Raw genomic sequence first — 22,350 nt, 5'->3', positions numbered from 1 at the left:
AATTACCAACATGAGGAATGGAAGAGGGCACATCACAGACCATATAAACATTAAAAAACTAAGAATATTTTCAACCAGTCTATGCACATAAATTAACATCTTAGACAAAACCAAATAATTCCTTGAAAGCCACAAACTACCAAGACTCTCCTCCCAAAAATGGAGAAGCTGACTACTGCTATATATATTAAGAAAATTAAATTTACAGTTAAAGATTTTTCAAAAAAGAACACTCCAGGTTCATACATCGTTGGTGGAAGTATAAAAATGGTACAATCACTGGGAAACCAGTCTGGCAGTTAGTAAAAAAGTTAAACATAGAATTACCATGTGACCCAGCAATCTCACTCCTAGGCATTTATCCTAAAGAAATAAAATGTTATGTTCACACAAAAACTTATACATGTATATTAACAACAGCTCTATTCATAATTGCCAAAAACTAGAAGCAACTAAAATACCCATCAAAAGGTGAGTGTATAAACACCTTTGTTTGATATTTATTGATACATCTATACATCGGAATGCTGTTCAGCAATAAAAAAAGAATGAACTAATGATATAGATTATTGGTATCAATAACATGGATATATTTCAAAGGCATTTTGCTAAGTGAAGCAGTCAGTCTCAAAAGGTGACCTACTGCGTGACTCCATTTAAGTGATGTTCTCTCCAGGAGACAGAACTCTAAGGATGGAAAGCAGATCAGTGGATGTCAGTGTTTGCGATCAGATACAGTCAGATACAAGGGTGTTCTGGGGAGTGACAGATGATTCTGCCTCCTGACTGTGGTAGTTATTACACCAATCTATGCAGGTGTTAAGACCCACACACGTATGTACCATCACCACTGCTGAAAGCCGATTCCATTTATTACATGCAAACATAAAAAACATAGCTCCTTGATGGTTTCGATCCTTAGATATTCTATTTTGGTCAGCAAGGCAAAAACCCAAGTGCTTTCTCCTTCTCTGGTTTGTTCTTCAATTGCAGAAAATACCAAAGTGCCACCTCCTGGCCACCATAGGTGCTGTCCCTGTAGTTTGGCAATCAGTATTGCCAGGGTATCCAATGGGGGCAACAAGGAGGGCCAGGCAGCCTAGGATGGGGGTGATCGAAACCCCACGTAACAGTTCATACATTTGGAAGGCCACTGAGTTCCATGTCCACACCTTGCAGATAATGAGGAAAATGAGGCTCAGTGAGGTTACCTGATTTGCAGACCTTGGCCCTGGACCTCAGGCCTGCAGGATAACCAGACCCGCAGGATAACCAGACCCATGTTCTCTACCACAGCCCGCTTTTTCAAATACTGTGTACAAATAACCATAAGCTGTTTAAGTAAGTGTTCCTAAACATCAAATGAATACATTTTCTTTTTAAAAAAGTACAAAATTCACAGTGTATGTTGAAATAAGCCATACAAAATTGACTTTCTTTACCAAAAATAACAGCAATGGTTTCTGCACTATTCCTAGATAACCACAAAACATGTTTTTATAGGTTTTCCAGGTTTTGCTTATATATCAAGACGAGGAAGGAGATACAGTCATGGAAAAAGGACAGAAGAAAACTGACAAGTCAGTTGTCAGTCTCCATGGCTGCCGATCCTGACTTGATCATGAAACAGAAGTGTTGGACATACACCTGCTAAAAAGCTTATGAAGAAACAGGCTCGCCCTGGCCCAGTGGCTCAGGAGCTGGGAGCATAATCTTATACACCAAAAAGGTTGTGGGTTTGATCCCTGGTCAGAGCACAAAACTAAATCATGGGTTCAATTGCCAGTCAGGGAGCCTATGGGAGGCAACTGATCGATGATTCTCTCTCTCCCCAAAATCAATAAAACATATCCTTTGATGAGGATTAAAACAAAGACATAGGCTCAACAAAGGAATGTAAACAGCAACAACTAGATGAGGGACAACAATGGCAGGTTCTTCCATTAAATCTTGAACTGTAACTTGTTCATGGAATAAAGACAAAATCCAAATCCACTCTAAAATCCTTGTCTGGCAAACTCACATGTTTGTTTTACTGTCTCTTAATTCCCTAAACTGTCCACTACAGATTTAGTTTTCGAGGGGAATGTGTGTGTGTGTGTGTGTGTGTGTGTGAGAGANTGTAAACAGCAACAACTAGATGAGGGACAACAATGGCAGGTTCTTCCATTAAATCTTGAACGGTAACTTGTTCATGGAATAAAGACAAAATCCAAATCCACTCTAAAATCCTTGTCTGGCAAACTCACATGTTTGTTTTACTGTCTCTTAATTCCCTAAACTGTCCACTACAGATTTAGTTTTTGAGGGGAATGTGTGTGTGTGTGTGTGTGTGTGTGAGAGAGAGAGAGAGAAAGAGAGAGAGAGAGATAGATAGATAGATCAATCCATTGCTTCCTGTATGTATTCTGACTGGGGATCGAACCTGCAACCTACGTATGTCCCCTGATCAGGAATCAAACCTGTGACCTTTGCCTTTTGGTGTACAGGGTGATACTGCAACCACTGAGCCATACTGGCCAGGGCTCCATTACAGATTTTTTAAAAAGATTTTATTTATTTATTTTTAGAAAGAGGGGAAGAGAGGGAGAGATGGAAAGAAACATGGATGTCAGAGAGAAACATTGACGGCTGCTTGTTGCATGTGTCCCGAATGGGGACCAAACCTGCAGCCCAGGCAGGTGCTCTCCTGACTGGGAATCCAACCAGCGACCTTTCAGTTTGCAGGTGGTGCCCATCCAAGTCACACCGGTCAGGGCCATTACAGGTTTTTAATAGCATACTTAAAACTCCTGCTATTCAAAGATTAGTCATGAGCTTCACAGTAAGATTTTATAAAATGTATTCCTTCCTCCCACACCTCCTCAAAATATATTTCTTCAAAGAACTGACAACTCAATACCTGACAACTGGACCCACAGTGAAAATGAGTGTTAGGTCTAAAATGACTTAGCTAGAACAACTCCTAAGTGCCATTAGTGGAGATCGTGTAGGTGTGTCACACAGAACTTGCAAATGCTATCTTCTGGAAGATCAGTTCTCCAAAGCGTGAGAGCTCAAACAGGCAGATTAGCAATGGCTAATGTACGTAAGATACTCAGTGGTTATGCGGCCTACATATACCTTATAGCTTCTCCATAAAATGTTTTCAAATTTCTTACAGTTTTTTCAATACCAAATATAAGAGAATACCTGTTTTAAAGGTCTCTTAGGTATTTTCGATGGTTTCTGAATGCTCTGTAGAAGGCTCTACAGATAGATGAGTTTGATAGATGTGTCCGCCACTAAATCCAAATCACATTTTATATCAAAACTGATGCTAAGCAAAGCTTCGGTACTTGACCTTTGGTCCGTCCAAGTGGTCCTAAGGTATGTTTGAGATGCTTCTGCCCATTTTCATAATTTTCATTCTTAATCTTCATCAGAGGAAGAATACATAGCACCTTCAGCAACGCATAAACATTAGGGAAAAACAGTGGGTGAGGCTCAATTATCTTTCCCTCTGCGTTTCCACTGGATTCAAACACAATGCAGCACAGCGGAGCGTGCATCAGGGTTCTGTCCGCGACAGCACGGTGCCCCTCCAATGGACTGAACTGAGCTGTCCCATGACAGAGGCACCAGAAACAAGCATTTAAGAGCTCTGAGGTGCTATTCTGAGAACACAGTTCTCAGTTTCTGAACAATGTGTTCCATGGTTAGAATGCTGAGGGCTTCTTTATAGTCACTCTCAGAGGTCAGCTGAGATGCCGAGCTCCCTCACCGAGCTCTGTGTAATTTCCCAGGGAGCTTCATCTAAATATCATGCTTGGTGGCCAAACTGCTGGCTTCCTCAAACCAAAATTCATGACAAACTTCAATGCTGTCCATCACTTCATTTGGTGAATGCAGCACTGCAGTCGAGCTGCTGGCTGCAGTGAGGACTTCAGGGGTTTGTGCCTGGAGATGTCCCCCACAGGCCCTTGTAAAAGGTACATTTTTAAGAACGGCAATGGTAACAATGACAGCAAAATCTGTTATTGCAATACAGAGGACAAATGTTCTGCCTGCTATATAGCTACTCCATCTAATATTTGTGTTGCCATTTATACCATCTAAACATAAAACAAGTACTTGTAGGAGTTCTACTAAAAATTCAAATGCATCATGCCTGCCTGTCCACTGAGAATGGCACATTTCCTTGAGTTCACATTTCTGTCGTTCAGGACAGAAACGACAATGTCAAGCTCTGAAAGCAGTTGTGGTGATCAATGGAAAAAAGAACAAACTTCCTTAATTGTTCCTAATGCAACAGACCCTACCATGGCAAGCACCAATCCTGCCGATCACACATGTAAGGCACAGGAAGATCAGAGTACGTAGATGGCTTGGGGACATTTCTCTAAAAGTCTATAAGCCGCTGCTTTCATTTTGGGAGAAAATCCACTGGACACAAGATAAGTCTGGCCACCACAATACTACATGTTTCATCTCCAAGTCTCAGTTATCACAGCATCAAATTTCACAGCCAAAATTGCAGCATCCTCTCTCAGGTATGAGCAGATGCCTCTCTCAGGTGTGAGATTCGTCAACAGACCTTACCAACATGGGCAGGGGCTCTCACTGCCCAGAGGGTGTCTTCCCCAAAGCAGCTCTCCCAGATCTCTAGCACGTTTCTGCTGTGCTTTTGAACAGAACAATGTGTTGACTGTGCGGTCTCAAAGTGCTTTTTCAGAACCTCTTCACCAGGATTCATCCAGCTCTCCAGCAGTGCTCGAAAGTTATCAGGAGTATGGAGACCTTCTAGGGTCTCATCAGCTTCCACGTCCATCCAGAGGTACATTTTGTTTCCCCATATGAGTCAAAATTTCAAATGCAGATTTTAAGTATTCTTTGTTTTCCTCCTCTCCAAGGGTTCAAGGTAAAACGTCTTCTTCCTGTTCTTTGCACCCTCCTTCTGCACCGGGATGCTGAACATTGCTGCTGTTTCTTTCTGTTTTAGTTCCTGTTCAGAAGTTTTGTCAATTTTTTTCTGCTTCAGTGTCCTGATTTCATCTTTATGCAATTCTTTTATCTTTTATTTTTTTTCTGTATCTATTATGTGGATTGTTCCAATGCCTGGTAAGACCAAATGTTGTTATCCCTGTATCTCTTAAGAACAGTCCTATAAGGACTAGTTCTACAGATTATAGAGGTCCCAAAGTGTCTGGCACATAATCGATAATGTTTATTTAGTTGATCAGGTGTTTTATCTTCTAAGTGTGCTCTCCTACAATTTTCCACCCACTTTTGGCACCTGGCTGGACCTGTGGGAGCCTGAGGAAGGCCATGTCCCCCTGCATGGTGGGGGCAGCGCAGAAGTTGGGCCTCAGCTGTCCAGCACTCCCCCTCCTGAAGGGCCAGTGTACTGGGAGGAGGGGCCAAATAAATCTGCATAGGAGGTTGAGTTTTAGATTGATTTTAAAGAATGTCAGGGTCAGTTCTTAATGGAGAGAAGAGAAAATATTCAAGGAATTAGAAGTCAGTTCACAAACCTATGGAGATCATGGGCTTTCTGAGGCCACTGGTAAGAGAAAACACATCAATCTTTCTGCCACTTAAGATGTAACCCATCCAGCTGATTTTTAGGTGATTAAATTAAAAGTACTGCTTTCATTTTAAAAAAACATCTTATGTCTGCGGTGCTTCACTTTCATCTGATTATTTTATACACAAAATCCAAAATTGAATTTATGTAGCACTTCACAGGACAGATTGATTAAAGTTTGATAAAATGAGAGTTCTAACAGCGGTAGCCCTGCTGGCACATCCCGGTGGCAGGAGCTGCAGGGGGTCGGAGGAGAAGACTCAGCAGTGAGTGCTGAAACCCTCCAGACTACCCGGCCCAGGTGCTGTGTGGGCCCGAGGACAGGTGCCTCGGACTCTCTTCTCAGAGTGTGGGCTTTCTCGTCCCCCCTTTCCCTATTCCAGCCTGTCCCGGTGGCTTCATAGAGCTGTTCACAGAAATTCTTCATGTGTGTGCTCAGGCCTATGAGCGTGCCAGAGTCCCAGAGGAAAACAGTGCCTAACATATATCTTCTGCTATACAGATAGAGAAAGACTACCCCTGCCATTGCCAAGGAAGGACGAAGAGCAGCTAGAATGTCTCCTTTGGCTCTGGGAGACCGGGTGGTAGGAGGGGGAGAGCAGTGGAGTGAGGGATGACATGGGTGTTAACCCTAGGTCAGCCAGGTGATCCTGAATGGGTCATTACATTTCCTGGGGCATCTCTCTCCTTTTCTGCAAAACAAAGATCACAACAGATGCCTGGTCTACTTAAAAAAATTGTGGTAAGAAAAAAAAAAATTGTGGTAAGGATCAAATAGTAGCAACTCAAGGCGTAAAAAAATAAAAAAGCAAAACCCCTCTGCCTTTGAGTTTTTACACTCTAATCTAAGACAAGATATGTGCACAGTATCTAAAAACTTTATAGCTGTACCAGGCAAAGGGAAGGGACTGTGTGGAAATACGTCAGTGAGGGAAGTGTCACTTCCCCAGTTATCCGTGAGCAGCCACGGCACACCAGTAAGTTTCTCGGAACAGAAGTGAAACTCCTTGTCAAGGCTTTTCCTAGGAGTTGCCTTTCTATTTATTGTACTCTGTGGGATTGCCAAGCCTACTTCTTCTTTGGTCTTGAAGATTTGAACAGTGTAAATACAGTCTCTGGTTACAACCCATCTTAATTCTCAGAGCCTCCTCAGTAAGGAGGACCAACCAGAGGACACAATCAAACCAGTTGGGAAGGAAGAGGTCGTCGGTCTGTGGGCTCAGAGGGGGCGGCCTCCTTTGCAACAGTGCAAGTGCGAGGAAGGAGAGGCCAGAAGAGAAAGCCTCGACTTTGTATTCTCGTTTAGGAAATAAGTGCGAAACAGACCAGTCTTAGAAAATGAAGTAATTCTGAAACATAAACATGACAAATTGAAAACACAATGGAAGTAGTAAGTAGGAGAATAGATATTGCAGAATATCAAAGAATAGTTGAATAAAATTTCTCCCATCCAAGTACTAACCAGGACCCTGTTTAGCTTCTGAGACCAGATGAGATTGGGTGTGTTCAGGGTGGTATGGCCTAGACTGAATAAAATTTCTCAATGTCAAAGATTTCAGGCTTTAGAGAAAAAGAAGTCACAGGTACCAATCCAACTTATTTAACAATCACATGGAAATCAACAAACGAGTTACCCACGCAGGACAGCAGAGACTTCCTCCGCCCTGCGCAAGTGTTCCAGGACTGAGAACAACTATGCGACTGAGCACAGAGACTCTGGCCTGGATCTTTCCACATGGTTTTTAAACAACAAAGATCAAGTATGTTAATGGATACCTTTTATCTCTTACTACTTTTATGAATAGTGGGTAATTAAAAGACTGGAAATTAAAAGACATAACACTACTCTCACCAAAACACTCCATATAGCCTAACCTGTCAGTCAAACAGGAGCTTAAAAATTGAAGTGCGATTTATATACAATAAAATTCACAGATTTTAAGTGCATAGGTGGATGATTTCTGACACTCAAGATATAGAACATTTTCAACATGCCAGAGAGTTTGTTCTGATTGTTCTTTTTAAAGTCTTATTTCTATATTTATAAGCCAAACTGGCTTAGCTCTTGAGAACTAAGATGACTAGTGCAGTCACTTAGACCTAGAAGTCCAGGTGTTCACTGTAGTAAGAACAAACTCACAAAATACCACATTTTCTCTTTATCCTTTCTCTGGTTTCATGGGTTGTGCCATTACGAAAATTTTACAAAAAATAATAGTTCATCTTCAAAGGCGAGAAACCAGTCAAATGGTATAATGGTAATCTTAAAGGAACTATTTAGATTCTTATAATAATAAAACAGAGGTTTATTCAAAACGCCTTGAAATAAGTGGTTTGGAATTTAAACTTTTTGATTGCCTATATATTCTCAAAGTAAGAGTCCTCGTGATAGAATTTAACTTCATTTGATTTCTCTTAATGGACAGATAATCCTTGGGATCCAAGTTCTAGTTGTCAGCAATTGAGAAAAAACTGTGTTGAGGTTATGAAGCAAGAGTCCTTGGAATAGATTCAGTCTTTGTAGGACAAGAACCAAGTAAATGTCTATGGCTGCAAAACTGAGTCTTGAGTTGTGCTATCAGAAAAGGTCAGGGGTAGGGTTTTCACTCCCCCAAAGTCCACTGTAACTACGTGTCATTTTGCTTGCTGTCACTTTTGCTTCAAATTCCCCTTTATTTCCCCATCTGCATCTTTATGTGTCTGCCTGTGTGTGTGTGCACATGCTCTGTCAGTAAAAACTGTGGGGCTTTCAAGTGCTAGCTCTAAATTCCAGAACCCCAAACAATCATTTCAAGAAGCTGAAGACTTCTGCAAAACGTGTGCCTACCAAGACACTGACATTTTGTGACAAAAGCCTCTAATAATATAATAGGCCAAGAACCCTTGAGCTCTCATTACTTTAAAAAGAGTTAACCTTTTTTAAAAGTATATTTTATTGATTATGCTATTATAGTTTTCCCAATTTCTCCCTTTGTCCCCGCTCTGCCCTGCAGTCACTCCACCCTCCAGCATTCCCCACCCCTTAGTTCATGTTCAGGGTTGTACATATAAGTTCTTTGAGTTCTCTATTTCCCATACCATTTTCGACCTCTCCCCAACTATTTTATGCCTATCAGTTATACTTCTTCCCTCTCCCTTTTCCCCACTGAAATCTCTCCATGTGATGTCCATTCCTCCGATTCTGTTTCTGTTCTAGTTGCTTACTCAATTTTTGTTTTTATTGTTTGTCTTTTTCCTTTAGGTTCATTTGTTGATAGCTGTGAGTCTGTCATCATTTTACTGTTCATATTTTTTATCTTCTTTTTCTTAGATAAGTCCCTTTAACATTTCATATAATAAGGGCTTGGTGATGATGCACTCCTTTAACTTGACCTTATCTGGGAAGCACTTTATCTGCCCTTCCATTCTAAATGAAAGCTTTGCTGGATAGAGCAATCTTGGATGTAGGTCCTGGCCTTTCATGACTTCAAATATTTCTTTCCAGCCCCTTCTTTCCTTTAAGGTTTCTTTTGAGAAATCAGCTGATAGCCGTATGGGCATTCCTTTGTAGGTTACTGTCTCCTTATCTCTTGCTGCTTCTAGGATTCTTTCCTTCACTTTAATCTTGGCTAATGTAATTATGATGTGCCTTGGTGTGTTCCTCTTTGGGTCCAACTTCTCTGGGCTTCCTGGAAGTCTTTTTCTTTTGCCATATTGGGGAAATTTTCCTTTATTATTTGTTCAAATAAGTTTTCAGTTTCTTGCTGTTGTTCTTCTCCTTCTGGCACCCTTATAATTCCACTTTTGGAATGTTGTCCCCGAGATTCCTCAGCCTCTTCATTTTTTTTGGATTCTTGTTTCTTTGTTCCTTTCTGATTAAATTTTTATTTCTTCCTTTTGTTCCAAGTTGTTGATTTGAGTCCTGGTTTCCTTCCTGTCACTGTTGGTTCCCTGAATATTTTGCTTTATTTCATTTAGGTACCTTTCATTTGTTTTTTTCATTTTTCAACCAAGCTCAATCAGTTCTGTGAGCATTTTGATTATCAGGGCTTTAAATGATCCATCAGATAGGTTGGCTATCTTCTCATCACTTAGCTCTCTTTCTGAAGCTTTGCTCTGTTCTTTCATTTGGGCTATATTTCTTTGTCTTGGCACACTGGTCTGATTGTTCTGTTTGCCTGTTTCTTTAACTCCTTGGTTGTTGGAGCTCTACGCAGTTTGCTTTTCTGGCACTTCTGGTTGTTTATTGATTTTAGATTGGATGCTATCCTCCTTCTGGTTGTGTGAAGAAGTGAAGGGTTTCTACCTATGCCTCCATCTTGGCCAGAACTGCTAAAAAGAGTTAATCTTTTAATTGATGACCAACTCCTTTAAATCATCCAGGACTGACTAGAGAAGAGACTGTGCTTCATGTCTAGTTTTCAATCTGAGCCCTATTTTTTCCAGACTTAGTCCCAGTAAACAGTTACTCTTTAGCAGGGGTGTCAAACTCATTTTCACCAGGGGCCACATCAGCCCTGCGGTTGCCTTCAAAGGGCCGAATGTAATTTCAACTCCTTAACAGTTAAGGAGCAGTTGTATTTATACAGTCCTAAAATTATTTTGGCCCTTTGAAGGCAACCACAAGGCTGATGTGGCCCCTGGTGAAAACGAGTTTGACACCCCTGTTTTGTAGTCTTTTTCTTCCTTTTTCTCTTTAAAAATTTATTGATTTGAGAGAGGAGAAACACTGATTTGTTGTTCCATCTTTTTATGCATTCATTGGTTGCTTCTTGTATGTGCCCTGCCTGGGGATCAAACCCACAACCCTAGTGTACTGGGATGACACTCCAATCAGCTGAGCTACTGGGCCAGGGCTACTCTATAGTCTTCTTAAGTGGGAGGAACTCTTCTCTTCTGTGGGTAGTGGTTTCCACACACATCTTTAAGGGACTTCATTAACTTGGGAACAGGTGGCTGTCCTGAGGTGGCCCTGCTGTGAGGAACCCAAGCTTCTCAGAGAGGTCAGGTGTTGACACTGTGGTGAGCAGTCCGATTTGGGTCCCCACAGCCCCACTGTCAGACAAATCAGTGCTGAGGGTTTCTGTGATTCCAACCCCCAGCTGTCGAGTAACCCTCAGCCATTGAGTTTTCCCAATGAAGCCCTAGATATTGTGGTGCAAAGGCAAACCAGCCCCACTGTAAACTTTCCAAATTTCCTGACCCATGGAATCCACGACCATGATAAAATGGGGGTGGTCTGTTACACAGTACTGGAACTGGAATACAAGTCTGGAAGGAGGAGTGAGGTGCTACTGTGACACAACCCCAAAACAGCTGGCACTGGCTTTGGGAAATGGGTGGGAGCTGGAAGAGCCTTCAGGAGATGGCTGGTAGGATCATGCCAGGCTTTAGGGAGGTGGTCAGTGAGGACCTGAAGGTATGGAGGCAAGGACAGTATTATCTCAGGTGTGAGGAGAGGGGACCCTTGTTATCAAGGGGCAGAAAATTTGACAACACTGCTGCTTATGGGAAGGTAGAGAACAGAAAATGTGCCTAACAAATTCAATAATCTAGAAAAGGATTTCTACACAGAATCATGAAAATGCCATCTGGCTCCTTCTTGCTGTCTTGTGAAAAAAACACAAGGAAAGAGGCAATCTTAATAAAGAACTGTTCATCTCTGGCTGGTATGGCTCAGTTGGCTGGAGTGTCGTCCCTTACACAGAAAGAGTGCGGGTTTGATTCCCGGTCAGGGCACATACCTAGGCTGCAGGTTCAGTCCCTGGCTGGGTGCATACGGTAGGTAATGGATCAATCTCTCCCTCTCTCTGGAATCAATGAATATGTCCTCAGGTGAGGATTAAAATAAACAGAACTGTTCAGCTTTCATGTCAAATTTAAAGAAAGTATAAAGGAGCCTGTTCTTGCTGAGTTTGAAAATGAAAGTCTTTCTTATTTGCAGGTTCTCCAGATGGCAAATGATTCCGCATGAAATGGTTTTAGGGCAATGAGCAAATCTGGAGTGGGGTGGTGAAATCCTTTGTCAAAACCTCAGAAAGATCTAAGGTGGTGCCTCATAGAAACTTCTAGAGACGAAAGCCTCTTTAAAGATCTTCAGGGCATTTTCTACAGATTTTCTCTATTAAATGACAGGGCTCTTAGGAGTCTAAAGGACCTTATCCCATAGCAGCTCAAAAGAAGCCCAGAGTTCAAAAGAGTATCTTTGCAGAGATCTGTGTGTGTGTATTTTGTCTAATAAAGTGGGTTATAAATTGATGCACAGTTAAATCCACCAAGATTTCAAAGGAACTGTATCAGGTTTGGCTGAAAGGGACAGAGACATTACAACATGTGACAAGGCTTTTGGAACCCCAACCTTTGGAGGCAGGAAGGAGATTAAGAAGGCTGCTTAGCTGTAAACACAGATGGCCAGTAACTCAGGTGCCTCCTATTCTCTTGGAATGAAAGTGTCTGCTGGGGTATTTCATCACCATTGTGTGCTGGGTTTGCGGGGCAGATAACTTGTCTTTTTAAAGATCCAGTGTTCATGGGTCTCTAGGTTGAAGGAACTCTTGTTGAGAATCTGCATGTGAACTGACTTAGATGAGATCCTTGACCACAACCCTGAACCTAATAGCATAAGGGGATGAGACTTGGGACATCTTGGAAGGACAAGGGGAAGTGCATTTTGAAGTCAGAGTAATATAAATCATTTTTAACCAAGGAACAGACTGTGGAAGACTTAAAACGTCTTCACAAATCCCTTGACAGGCCTCCCATTGAGAAATGGGAGGAGTGGTTTATGTCCCCTGCTCTTGAGTCTGGGCTGACTTGCTTTTACCTATTTACTTTTTTAATCCTCACCTGAGGACTTACTTTTTTTGATTTGAAAGAGGGAGAGGAAGAGAAAGAGAAAGATAAGGTGGCAGGGGGTGGGGCAGAGAGAGAAACATCGATTGATTGCCTCCTGTGTGCACCCAGACCAGGGATTGAACCCACAAAGTTTTGGTTGACGTTTTGATGACGTTCTAACCAATCGAGCCATCTGGCCAGGGCCAAACTTGCTTTTTACCACTAAATTGCAATAGAGGTGATGCTGCATGACTTCCGAGGTTAGGTAGAAAAGGGGAAGCAGCTTCTGTCCTGCTCACTGGGACATTCATGCTCTGAGCTCCAGGTCACCCTGTAGGAAGTCTGAGGCCACCATGCTACGAGAAAGCCAGGTATGTCTGAAAGGCCTCAGGGGGCCCTGCAGTCCGAGGTCACACTTGTATAGTCCTCCCAGCCAGGGGTCAGTCATTTGTGTGAATGAGCCTTCAAATGATTGCAGCCTCTGGCCCTTGAATTACCCCCCATTTTCTTGTCTTCTGAGCTGAGGACTCACATATTACAGAGGATGAGCCATCTGCTTTGCCCTTCCTGAACTCCTGACCTAAAGAACCAGGACTGTAATAAAATTGCTGTGGTCGCAAATTTGGGGTATGTAGCAATTGTGACCAGAAAATGGAGAAATCTTAATTTTGTCAAGCTATCATGGAATGAACTCACAGTTTGGGATAACTGAGAGTTCATTTCTTAACAAATATCATTTTCAACAAAAATGTTAAAAATTTTATCATGTTTGAACAATATTTAAGAAAACACTAAACTCAGAAGTGTTTTGCAGCTTCATTAAACATAATAAATTTATAATTTTACTTTCTTAAGGATTCTGAGTTGTTATGGTGAACATTAATTTACAGACATGCTTTAAAACAGATGCCTCTTCAGGGCTGCTGGAGTTCATGTGACTGCACCCCTGGACCACAAGCTCCCTGGACCACAAGCTCCCAAACCATCCCAGTATGTGCAAACCACACGACATTCTAACAGTGAAATTAGATTCTGACAGCTTATTATACAAAATATGGGCCACAAGGAAAACTGTCTTAAAGCCAGGATAATCGACTTTATACACAAGTAACTCATATGAGCCTAGTACTATTGATAAATACATTCAGGTCAATAGAAATAATTGTAATTAACTTGCTAAAGGGCTAAGTTTGTGTCTTTGGTTGACAAGGGCTTTCAGTTTTGATTTTAAAAGCTGACGAAAGTAATACAGTAAAATTCTTTAAAAAGTGTCCAATACTAATCCATCTAACTGCACTGAATGAACAACATCTCCACAATGAACTTCAATTTCTTCCAAATATCCCACATACCATCAAGAAGAAAATTTACAACCTAGATAATGTTCTCATCGCAAATGAACATTGTACTTGACAGAATTAAATACAAATTCCTTTGTAGAGGGTCACATAAGGAGCTGGGCCTGCCAGAGCCTCCTCTATCAACTGAATGCTTGAATTACTTTTGCCCTTTGTTGGGAGTGATTGCTTGGTGGCACGTATATTTAGCTTTTTTATTTTTAGATTAAATTTGTTAAATTCCTTACAAGGAAAGTGGTTAGAACCTACCAGTTCATGGGTATCAGCCCAACGGCTAATTGTTTTATTTTTGCTAAAACTCTCAGACAGGCCTGTCGGAGGTCTCTTTCCGAGAGTACCTGGCAGCTTGATTTCCTGGGTTTGCCTTGAAATGTGGAAGTCAGTAGTTTCATGAACAGTTGAATTTTAATTCCAGAAATACTGCTCTGAGGAAGTAACTCAAGAAATGACTTCAACAAGTTTTAATACCAAGCTGTCTAGTGGAATGGAACTAAGTCTCCTCTGAGTCTTCCCGTAATTTCTGTTTTCATGTATTGCAACTATCGATATGCCCGCCTGTGAGAGACTGACACCTTCGCGGTCACTGCTGTGGCCTTGGGAAACAGGTAATCCGACTCACCACATGAGTGCGCAGAGCAAGACGAATGGCTTAAGAGGGCGCTTCTTTAGAAAGACCATGCAAAATTTAGTGCATAAACTTCGTCATGTCTGTTTTGACTGCTCAGAGGGTATAAGAATCTTCTCACTTATATTCTACTTATCTCCTGTGGTTTATTTAGGCCAATGACTATCAACTCGGACAGCCTATCAGAATCACTGAGGACACTGACTCACCGGTATGGGATCAGGCACCTACTTTTTAAAAGCTCCTCACGTGACTGGAACTGCACAACCACTGATTTAGGGTAAAACTATTAAATAACTGGGTCCTCAAGAATCAAATCATTATTTTACAATGCTAATTGTTTTACTAATTGACTCAAGTTTCACATTATCTACTTTAAGTTTATTTTTTCTCTCTCTTAAAATATCAACTTAATTAAATTGCTTTCCTAATTGGTCTTTTGACTGATTTTTTTTTAACCATACAAATTTATGATCGAGATTGCATCTCCAATGCAAAAAGATTATGCAGTCAATTTCAGGTTTATTTCCCTTATCCCATGTTTGTCAGTAAGTTGAACACCTAGTATCTTTCTCTTTTAGGGATAATGAGTGATCTTTGATTGCACCCTGGTCATTTGGGGTATTGTGTTATCAGATTGTGGATCTAATCAACTTTTCTATTTTCGTAGGTTCCTACTACACATGGACCAGCAGTGGGGAAGGGCAGCAATGCTCTACTGCTGGACGGGAGTGGAAGTCCAGGTTTCTGTTTTGCTAGGCTGCTCATTTCCCAGTCCTTCGGCAAGAGAGCGAAAAAGCTTCTCTTGTCTGTACATAGTGGTGTTTCTGTGCCGGGGGCTTTTCCAGCTCCCAGTCCACAGAACACAGGAGGAAAAAGGAAACCCAGGGAGCTCACTGGCATATTGCTTCTTGAGTCCTAAGGTCCTTAGCTAGTCCACCTGCTCTCCATTCTTCAGTCTTCATATATAACATACGTTTGTTTTGTAATAAAATATCCAGAGCTTTTAGCTATATTTAGGGAGAAGGATAGGGAGAAATGCCTATTTCACATTCTGTCTTGCCCAGAACTGGAAGTTCCAACTCTCTCATCCAGATCACACATGCACATGAGTTAGAAAATGCAGCTTTCTCCCTGGAGAGTTTACAGGACAACTGAGGAGCCAGGAGGCCCAAACCACAGCAGTGGACGACACAGCCTTGTGTGTGGGGAAGGCAGTTGCAAGTTTCCCTCTTTAAAATACTGGTAACTCTCAACGGAATGTCCAGTTTAGACCTTTTTCTGGTCCTCCAGGTGGGCAGACAGGCCCCCCTGGGCGGTCCATGGGACCACATATCTGACCTGGCCAAAATGAAACTTGCTACCTTGCCCTCAATGTTCTCGTTCTCAGGACCCTATTTCAATGAAGCACCATCAAAACACTGTGTCCCAAGCCCCAAAAGAGTTCTCCTCCTTCCCCGCCCCCGCCCATCCATTCTTGGCTGGGAGGCAGCACCAAACAGGCAGAGCACAGGCTCTGGAGACAGACAGCCTGGGCTCAGCTTGGGGCACCACCCTCCCATGTCCTGGGGGTGAGTCTTACCCATGCTTTGGGCACCAGTTTCTTTACCTTAAATGGGGTTAATAACGTTGCAGGAAAGATGCAAAATTATCTAAATGAATACATGAAGGAAATTGAACTAGTGCCCAGCACAGAGAAAATATTTTTTTAAAACTTAACTTTAAGAGTAACTCAGAAAGCTCTTACAGCCTGTCTTTTCTATTTCTGGTGCCATTGTTTTCACTGAGATTATTTCAAGAGCCCCCAAACGGTACTTATTTCACCAGCTTCATCCCATTTCAGTCTATACTTTGTCATGCTGTCAGAATGAGCTTCTTAGAAAATAAACCTCATCATGCCACTTTGAATCTGTTGGTCTGTATTGTCCAAAACAATAGTTCACACATCCTTTTAAGAATCTGAAAAAAGCTACAGGTGCCCAGTGTAGGAAAATGCACAAGGTTTTCACGTATACATGAACCCCTAACACACTTCCTCATCTGGGAAACCATTCCCAGGCCCCTCCTCCATGTTCTCTCCCAGCAATTCAGCTGACCTTTGTTTTAGCACGTAACAAGCTGTACTGTGATGATTTCTGTCTATATTTGCCTCACTTCACTAAACAATAAAGCAGAGGCTCTGTCTTTCTCATCTTTATTTTCCTAGTACCTGGCATAGTGCCACAGTACCTAATAGTAGAGCCTAGATGATAAAAATGTATTGAATGTGTGGAAGACAAAGAGTAAAAGATGTAAATGAGGTCACAGGGTTCTCTTCACAAGATCACAAAGCTTTCTAGAAAATACACACACACACATGCACACACTCTCCCTCTCCCCATCTCTTGGATATGTGCACACATGAAGGTGAGAAAAAAAATCTCACCGCAGAATTAAATTTGGGGGCAAGTCCAAATTTTTAACAAATGACTCCAAGAGAAATACTAGAACAACAGAAGTGAATAAATTTGGGGAACAGAATAGTTAGATCAGCGGTTTTCCTCCCTGGCTGCACAGTATTCTCACCTGGAGAGCTTTACAATATGCTGATGATTAGGGGTGGGTAACAGAATTTGAAAAAGAAGGCCCCAGGCTACTCCAGATGTGCAGCCAAGGTTGAGGACCCCTGAGTCAGAAGCTACTAACATTTTTGACTTAGGATTTAAAAGTGGAAACCAAATAAAACAAAAACCAGACTTCCAAAGAATCAGGTTAGCTGTGAAAGCACGTTTTTTTCTGGCCTGCCTGAGACTCTATGTAGTACCTTTTTTCCTACATGTTTCTTCTTGGAAACGACAGGATTGCAATTAAGAGAGAAACAGCTGTGCAAATAGAAGCACAATGTGACAGCTCTCTTTAAAGGTGCTGTTTTTTTCCTTTCTCTCCAACAGAAATGAAGCACAGGTTTTTTTTTTTTCTTCTTTTCTGTGTCCCAGTGGACCATCCTCGAGAGCTCTTGACACTCGGAACACGGCCAGTACAGAAGCTCTAGTCCTGATTATGTCATTCCCTGCAGGGTCCCCTGGGCCTACAAGCCACTCATTATTAAAAAGGTTAAGATGAAGTATTTTAGAAAGCAATTATTATTGTAAGAAAGACTTACATAAATAAACAAAGGGAATGGGAGAGAGAGGAGCATATCGCAGGCAACTGAGCCAGAAGATGACCAGTCTTATGGTTCTTTTGGGCTTTGGTGTCCAAAAAATGTGCACTGAAATCCTGCACTGGTGGCCAGCTTCTCTGAGAACTGGTTTCTTCACTGATAAAATGGTATTTCACTTCCTGCATGGGATTCTCATAAAGAAGGAGATTCAGTATATTTAAATCACCTAATGTCTGGCATTGGGCATGTGACAAATATGAGTCCTGTTTTTTCCCTCTTCTTCAATTAGGATTTCCATGGTATGTGCTATTTGTCATAAAGGGAAGCAGTGTCAGGAAGTCATCATCAGGATTGTGATTCCGAGGGCTCCACTCCCTGTGAGCTTTGTCGCCTTGGGCAGATTACTGTATCTTTCTGAGTGAGTGCCCTCTGGAGAGGAAGATACAGCCACGAGCACCTGCATGGCTGCCACCGGCCTGTGCTGTGGGGCTTGGTGGGCAGAGACTGTGTGATGTATGCACTATGCCACTGCTTAGTGCTGGGGGAATGCACGGCACGCAGTAGGTGCTCACAAATGTTTACTGCATAAAAGAGAGCCCTGCCTTGGCTTGATGCCATCTATTTCTGCACAAGCAGAGACTGTTTTATGTGTATGTCTCCACTTAGGGCTTTGTTTTAAAAGGATCTTGTTTCTAGGAATCTGACCTCTGGATAAACAGAAATGAAAATGTTGTACTAATTTTCTTATACTTCGGCTTTTAAAAGGCCTTGTGTTTCTTTAACAAAATAGCTTTTTAAAAGGAGTCATAAATTGGCTCCAATGATTGCTTCTTTCAGATACTGGTTTGGTACATCTTTTACATTTGTAATTGAATTTCCAAGTATAGTACCGATGAAAATGGACACTGCCTCCTGCCGGAAAGCACTGACTTCTGACATTACAAATCAGTTTGCTTAGTGCTGTTTAACCTAAGCTGTGGTTTCTAACCACTGTGACAAAGGTATTTACTTCTCAACATGTGTCAGCAAGACAATCAAGAGGTTAGCTCTGAAATTCTCATTTCTCTCTTACTGACAAAAAAAAAAGAGAGAACATGGCAAGATGTCACATATCTTAGAAATACTGAAACTCACATGGATTGCTCAAATCCAATAATAAAATCACTGAAAGCTAAAAAAACATTAAAAGGGGCGTGGAAAGACTGTTCCATCGCCATAGATATCAGAGCATCAAGAGATTCTTACAAAATGAAACTGAAACCTTAATATTCATATCTTTAAAAATTCTTTACACAGACATTTTCCTCCCTAAGAATAGGGGTTTCCAAATATCTAATATTAGTAAGCAATTCCCTTTGTTTTAACAGGCAAAAATACAAACATTTGCACAAGATGTTCAAAGTAGTATAGCTTCTGGGACCCCCTGAGAATAAGAAAGGGGAATTTATTACCTAAAGGAATAAATAAACCTGAGTGCCACTCCGTGTCTGACATTAAGGGATTATACCCTTTCCATTAAAGAGGATTAATAAACAGTCTAAAAGCTGGAGGGAGGAGAGAGGGGGGAAGGCTGGCACACACCAGCTCGGGTGGTGCCAGACGTCAGCTGACTGCCTCCACTGATTACCATGGAAACACCTTCTCCTGGGACGCTGCCAGGAGGGCAGGGTGCTGTAGAAATGGTGACAGGGAGCAGAGCTGGCAGCTCACGGATTCCAGGAGGGCTCACCCCTGTACACATTACAAGGACGACCCGTCTTCCAAGGGAAACGGTCTCATTCTAACAAGTCACGTCAGAGAGAGTAATAAAGCATGAAGGTTGGCAGAGTTACAACCCATTTACTGCTACAGCACAGTCACATCAGTTTAGATGTTGTTTCTTCTCTCTCCCCTGCTTGCTTTATAATCTCCACAGAACTAAAGGACATATTCATGTAATTAATTGGCTGCTTCCTTAGCCATCAAGCCCATACTGATAAAAGGGACTGTATCACGCAGCATTAATGGGCAGATTCAAACATTCTCTAAACCAACCCATTGGGCACAACTCACCCACAAAAGGGTAAGAGCAGTCCCAGCTGAGGTCAGGTTAAATGTTTCAGTTTATGGGGTCTCACTTGAAACCACTGAAGAGATTTTTATTTTTATGCAAATTAAACTCAGTCTTGGCAACTGGCTCCTGGAGCGCTGGCTGGGGAGAGCCGAGGTCCACACGACTCAAGTGGCAGAGGCACACAGGTTCAGGCAACACGTGTCAATCACACGACGTGATCTTTCCCACCAACTTATAGTCATCTCGGGGATGGTTCTCAGTGACAGAGAGGCTGTGATCAAAGTTTTGGGTACAGTATTGCTAATTCTGTGGACTACTTCTTGCCTTTGTTCTTGGTATCGAGCCCCAACAATCACAGTCCAGTCTCCCTGCCAACGCTGCTAAACATTCACCTCTGACCCCACCGCTCCTGTACAAATTTTAACCTTTCTTGGCAACTGGATTGGAATTAATGCTTTAATTTGACATTACAACTTACAGATATAGTGTAGAGAGTGATTCAAGGTGATTAGTGATTCACCAGTGATACAAGTGATTAGTGATTCAACACTAATTTGACAATAACACATATTCCAGCCGGCTGAAACCCTAACCTTAACTATGCAGTACTTGTACATAGGAAGTCACTCTGGGGCCAATAAAGGTGTCACCTATAACTTGATCATTTCATTCTCAGATTGTTACTGACAATTATTTGACCATGCCATTTGCAAGAACTGTGTTATGGAAAATACCCCCAGAAACCTATCATAATTTCCTACTTTTATCTTTGCTGGGAAGAGTGACTGGAATCACTGTTAAATGATAAGCTGGCTGAATAACTTTGCTGGTGGAAGGGAAAAGGGCGCCAAGTTTACCATGTAGTTACACTTTGTTTGGGCTTACAGAGCGCACTGACTCACAGAGAGTGGAGAGCGAGTGCTTGTAGCTGAAGACTGACTGAGCCCCAGGGGTGTGCTGAGTTCTGCAGTTCAGGGTAATAGAAAAGCACGTGGTATTGCTACCCACCCATTAGAATGGCTAAAATTTAAAAAGGCTCAGAATACCAAAGCTGATGAGGATATGGGGCAACAGGAATTCTCATGAATGGCTGGTGAGAGTCACAGTGGTGCAGCCACTTCAGAAGGCCACTTGGCAGTTCTTACAAAGCCAAACTCAGGCCTGTCACATGATCCAGCAATTTTCCTCATGGGTATTTACTCCAAAGATTTGAAAACTTGTGTCCATGGGAAAACCTGCATGTAAATGTTTATAGCTGCTTTACTCATAATTGCCCAAACCCGGAAGCAACCAAGATGTCCTTCAATAAGCAAATAGACAGACCATGGTACATCCACATAATAACATATTATTCAGTGACTAAAAAACCCTGAGGTATCAAGTCATAGAAAGAAGAACCTCGAACACCCATTGCCAAGTGAAAGAAGCCAGTCTGAACCAACCCATTGGGCACAACTCACCCACAAAAGGGTAAGAGCAGTCCCAGCTGAGGTCAGGTTAAATGTTGGCTGCATACCACATGGTTTCATTGCATGACATTCCAGAAAAGGCACAAACAGACAGTACAACAACTGGTGGTGGCTGGAGGCTGGGGGAGAGAGACAATGGTGTAGAAACACAGAAGAACCGCCAGGCAGCTCTTCCCCCGGCTGCCTGAGGAGTGAATGCTGCTATGGGTGACCCGGTAACTATCTGGACCCGGCATTTCACAACCAACAGATGACTTTGGCAGACACAAATGGTCACTGACGTCCTTGGAAATGGTCCTGACTACCTTGGAAAGGCAACGGTACCTAAGACAGCAATTTGGAAAAAACTAGCCAAAATGTAGAAGACCACACCAGATGTCACCTTGGTGTTTGGATTCAGAACCCATTTGGGTGGTGGCAAGACAACTGGCTTTGGCGTGGTTCATGAGTCTTTGGATTGCACAACGAAAAGGGAACCCAAACCCAGACTCGAAAGCCATGGTCTGTATGAGAAGACGACCTCAAGAAAACAGAGAAAGGAACCACAGGGACAGAATGAAGGACGCCAGGGCAACTGCCAAGGCCAATGCTGGTACTGGCAAAAAGAAGGGGTGAAGATTCTGCAGTGACTTCATCCGCAGTGATGGCGCAGATTTTTCATGAGAGGATTAATAAACAACAAATACTTAAAAAAGTGTTAAGAACAAAGTACTGGAAAATACTGGGTATGAAAAGAGACTGAAAAAATAAATTAAAAGTAACAGGTACTGTTAGTGATAGGCAACTTATGAACAGGTAATGTTAGATGGTGATATTTATCTTAATTTTTATGCTAAATTCTAGTTGTTCACAGGAAAACACAGGGGGTCTATTCTATAAGCTATAGGAAATTTAGGCTACAGTGGGAGGCAACATAATAACAGTTTACCTACAATGAAACTTTCCAAAGATGACTCACAAGGCAGAATTAGCTGTGTATGTGCCATTTTGGACTTGCAAGGTATAATGCTAAGTATGTGAAAGTGCATATTCAAATAAAATGAACACTTCCTGATTTAACTTCCAGTTTATAGGAAATGCGGGGACTCGGAGAGTAAGTTAAATGAACTGTCAGAAAACAATCAGGCGAATCCAGATAAGACTCAGTCCTGGACTCTTTAAAAGGTCAATGTCATGCGTATCAGGTGCTGGTGAGGATGTGAAGAAACCAGGACTCCTATATTGGAGGGGACATAAAATGCAGCAAATGCTTTAGAAACATTTGGATTAAAAAACAGGTATATACAAGATATGCTTTGAACAGTGGAGGAAATTTGAGTATGTG

The 22,350-nt window shown here is 41.9% G+C and overlaps 1 protein-coding gene and 1 pseudogene across 2 annotated transcripts in view; one reads left to right on the top strand and one right to left on the bottom strand.

Annotated features, from left to right (window-relative positions):
* Positions 1-22,350, bottom strand: part of MYO1D (myosin ID) — a 327,535-nt gene that overhangs the window by 106,491 nt on the left and 198,694 nt on the right. The gene's annotated exons all lie outside the window — the stretch shown is intronic.
* On the top strand, positions 21,230-21,649 carry LOC119003750 (40S ribosomal protein S24-like; annotated as a pseudogene).

The sequence above is a fragment of the Sturnira hondurensis genome, unplaced genomic scaffold (genome assembly GCF_014824575.4).
Source record: "Sturnira hondurensis isolate 20B ecotype Veracruz unplaced genomic scaffold, ASM1482457v3 Scaffold0018728, whole genome shotgun sequence".
In the NCBI taxonomy this organism is placed as follows: domain Eukaryota; kingdom Metazoa; phylum Chordata; class Mammalia; order Chiroptera; family Phyllostomidae; genus Sturnira; species Sturnira hondurensis.
The sequence above is the reverse complement of the archived record's forward strand: the minus strand, read 5'-3'. Positions and strand labels throughout refer to the sequence as shown.